The sequence below is a fragment of the Hesperophylax consimilis genome, chromosome 3 (assembly GCF_061612785.1).
Source record: "Hesperophylax consimilis isolate HC1 chromosome 3, BYU_Hcon_1.0, whole genome shotgun sequence".
Classification (NCBI taxonomy): Eukaryota; Metazoa; Arthropoda; class Insecta; order Trichoptera; family Limnephilidae; genus Hesperophylax; species Hesperophylax consimilis.
Genome location: NC_142838.1, coordinates 29,826,369 through 29,830,871, shown reverse-complemented (window position 1 = coordinate 29,830,871; position 4,503 = coordinate 29,826,369).

Here is a 4,503-nt window from a genome sequence, read left to right as displayed (position 1 = left end):
CCCAGTGAAATCAGTGTTCGACTTATTAAATCAATCTTTGAACCCATTTTTCCTTCAAATGCTGGCAAAACATATTCGTACAAATTATTGTGTGCTCATTGGAAGGGTCCCAATTTCCTGACGGCGTTTTAAGGTAACAGTATTTCCAAACAGGTTCTAAAAAAACTTATGAAAATTTTCGAGTATTTTTAGTGTTTACGTGAAATTACTACATAATTGACTTGATTTCAATCGTGCACTAACTTCGCAATGTGATTCTCTATGATAGTACATACAGGACATGTGTGAGCAAAGTGCACTAAATTTACTATGAGATTCTCCATGATAGTACATACAAGTAAAAAATATACAGGATGTGTGGGGGTAAAGTGCACTAACTTCGGGATGTGATTCTCCATGATAGTACATACAGGACATGCGGGAGCAAAGTGCACTAAATTCGGGATGCGATTATCCATGATAGTACATACAAGTAAAAAATTTACAGGATGTGTGGGGGTAAAATGCACTAACTTCGGGATGTGATTCTCCATGATAGTACATACAAGTAAAAAAGATAATAACTTTCATCCTTTTAACCCTTTCGGGACGTTAAATATTATGTTTTGTTAGTTTGGTTATAATATTTTATCCATAACCTAACACCTTAAGCACATTTGTTGTTGTATCTTTTTGTTCGACGTGTAGGTCTCTATGTTTTTGGGGTGACCACATTATTATTTTTTTTAAATAAATGAACAGCTCAAGTACGACGAGTGCAATATCTACATACATATATTATAATAGAATAGTTTTATAATCTGTGATCTTCTCGTAAAACAAAGAAACATAAAAATAATATATGTTTACTATGTGAGGAATTCGACACAAAAACAGTAAGTACATTATGATCAGAGATGTGCAAAATGGGTACCCAAAACCATTTGAAATGCAAAATGGAAATGGGTCAAAAATTTTCCATTTGAAAATGCAAAATGCAAAATGGTTTTTAGAAAAGCATTTCAAATGCAAAATGCAAAATACCTATTTTCAAACTGCATTGAAAATGCAAAATGGTTTCTCAGGTCAAACAATTAAAATAATTATTTATTTATTTATTACACGCCCTAGTGGGCTTTTCTTTAAAAAAAATACAAGCATTTTGTATCAGAGTAAACACTTAAAAATTAATACAATAAAGTAGAATGTAAACATAATAGCAAAAATGAATCCTCACGCATATAATTGTATTTAAAAGGTTCAACAAAACAAAATAGTAGAAGCGGAGAAGTTATATGGGTACATAGGTCTATTTGTGTCTAGAAGAATAAAAGTGATAGAATATACAACATTTATACTAATTAGTTTTCAAATGAAATATATCACCCAGATCAGAATATTTGTTTCCGAGATTGTGAAGTCTCGGAATCGGAGAATTTTGGTAAGCTAGTGTCCTGGTGTTATTGAAGTAAAAAGGTAAGAAATGTCGGCATGATTTTTTGGGAACATGGATATTGATACATTGAAGTAATTCGGGACAGTCAATTTTAAAATGTAGTATTCTTTGTAACAGTATTAAATCTGTGCTTATTCTTCTTTCTGAAAGTTTCAATAGAGACATTTTATCCAAGAGGTAATTGTAATTTATGTTTTGTAAAGGAATATGCAATTTATAATTTATAAACCTTAGAAACTTCCGTTGAATCTTTTCAATCTGAATGAATATTAAAAAATGGAGACCATAACGTAGAGTTATACTCAAGTTGGCATCTGACAAGGGTTTTATATAACATAATAAATGTTCCTAAATTATTGAAATCTTTTGCAGCTCTCAAAACAAAGCCAAGAGTCTTTAGGGCCTTGTTGATAATATTATTAATATGACATACAAATTTGGTGAGTTTACTGTCGAACATAATGCCTAGATCAATAATTTTACTAACACAAATTAAATTTTCATCATTTAATGAATATTGAAAAAAATAGGATTACTTATTTATATAATTATAGAATTTTTAAACAATTTTGTCATTTAATAATGGACATCAATGTAGAACAAACATATTACATGATGGTAAATCCAAAAACACCACGACTACAGATTATGAAACCACAAAAAATTTGCGCGGGACTAATGTTGCCAACGTAAAAACATAGAAACTGCTATCCAACATTTAATATTACAGCGTCATGGCCCCATGTTCAGTATTTGAATCAGTATTTTTTGTAATGGTATCACTCAATTGCCAGGGCTCCTACCAGAGAGCAACGTGACAAATGTAAATTATCTCTCATAGCGAGGTTGAGGACCGACTGATATTTGGGGCTTATGAAAAATAATGAGTGGAGATAGTAGGAAGAATGTTGCAAAAAAGCATTTAAAATGGAAAATGCATTGAGAAAAGCATTTAAAATGCAAAATGGTTTTTAGAAAAGCATTTAAAATGCAAAATGGAAAATACCCATTTTGCATTTCCATTTGAAATGGATTTATTTGAAATAAAGCACATCTCTGGTTATGATGTATATATGGTGACACTGAATACAGATTAAAATTAATTTAGAGGAATCTGTGTCTTCTGAATTTTCCGAAAAAATTGAAATTCCTTAACCAATAATATTTCAAACTAGGTGGAGGTATAAGGCTCATGTTTATAATGACTCCTAAAAATGCATACAACTCCTCAAGTGTAACATCTTGCAAAGTGTTCCAAAGGGAGCGATTTGATATGTTGTTTCATATTGTTTCTCCTTATTTTTTCACTCACAATTGTATTAGTTTCTTCTAAAATTTTTTTAACCAAATCATTGCAGAAAAATTGTTTCAAAATTCAGTAGGTTCCTCACAGTCTTTGGTTAAATTAGGTACAAGTGTTTTTTCTCCTGTAACAAATGGATGTCTCTCGGAAATCCTACCGACTCCAAAAACTCTTTTCCTTCTGTACCGGACGGTGTGTACCGCTCTCGGCGGCCGTCATTTCATAATGGTCGAAGCGCGGAGCGGGAGCGTGGTTTTAGAACTTACGTGGGGCTTCGATACCTCGAGTCCCGCTCGCCCCCGCATCGCTTCCCCTCACCGCAAGCGCCCGGCCGGCCCAGGCGACCGCCCCGGACCAATCAACTTGCCCCTAAGCAACGTTGTACGGGGAAATATTTTGAATTGATGATTTATTGAAATGTTTAGACTAAGTTTTAGAGAGTTTGGCCGTATATATTACGAAATAAAATACATTTATAAAATGGCCGGACTCTCCTTAACATAATTAGTTAATAAAAATTAGTATTAATTTAGAATTAAGAAAATTAAATATGATTTCCCCTGAATATGTTGGGCCGGGGACCCCCACACTGAATGAATTATGTACAACTGATTAATAAATAAAAATGCTAGAGAAGAGTGGTTAGGATTTATTAAAAGAGCATAAAGAGTAGAGTAGTTCTAAAGGTTGCGACCTCCGCTAATTAAATCTTAGCGGACGTCACAGCCCGCGGATCATCAACAACCCGCGAATGAAGGCAGCACGTCGACCCCGCCCTCCCCAAAGTCGGGAGAGGGGGATTGCGCAATAAATACGGCGCGCCAGCCTTCAGCGCTCTCTCTCTGCCTTGGACCGCCACCAGCTACTCTACTCTCGCTTTTCCTGACTGCTTCTCTCCGGATCTCAACTTGGATACTTCTTTGACTTGGCTCCCCCCTGGATTTCTGCCCCTGCCTGCTTCCTCCCGCACCGAGGATAAAGCAGATCCCGGCCCCGAACTGAGCAAGGATAAAGAAGATTCCTGTACCGACCGGAACAAGGATAAAGAAGATTCCTGTACCGACCGGAGCAACGATAAAGCAGATTCCTATACCGACCGGAGCAAGGATAAAAGTAGATTCCTTTACCGACCCGAGCAAGGGTAAAGCAGATTTCTACCCGGACCTAGCGGCTAACTACGGACTGACCGGCCCCCTATCTTACAGTCTGTGTAAAAGACCTAGCTGGTCGATTACACCTTCCTTCAGGATTTGAATAATTATTACTAAGAACAGGTGACAATCTTCACTTGTTAATTGTCCTCTGTCACTTGAGTAAATAATCCTTAGATTCTGTTTTCTTCTTACTTCGAAATCACTACACTCAGATTTATCTCCATCATGTAATAGAAAATTATCATCACCGTCACTCTCTTTATGTTCGTATATTCAAGGAAATTGTAATTTGTTTTTTTTTAAATAAAAAAAAATACTAATTTACACAAAATAAATTTATTTAGCACTGTAGCACTGAGATTTATGAAAACAATGTGATAATATAACAATATCACATAATTTTTAATTAACGAAGAATACAATATTTGTCTCAAGATTTATTTATACAAAATGATTGTATACTAATCCCTCGAGCAGATAGATAAATATTTGGGGATATGGTAAGGAGACAAATGAAAGATGTGGTTGTGATGTCACAGCGTTTATTTGAGTGAGTCAGTAGCACAGTTGTGAGATACTCCGGACCGATGACGATGGGATCAGGTGTAAGC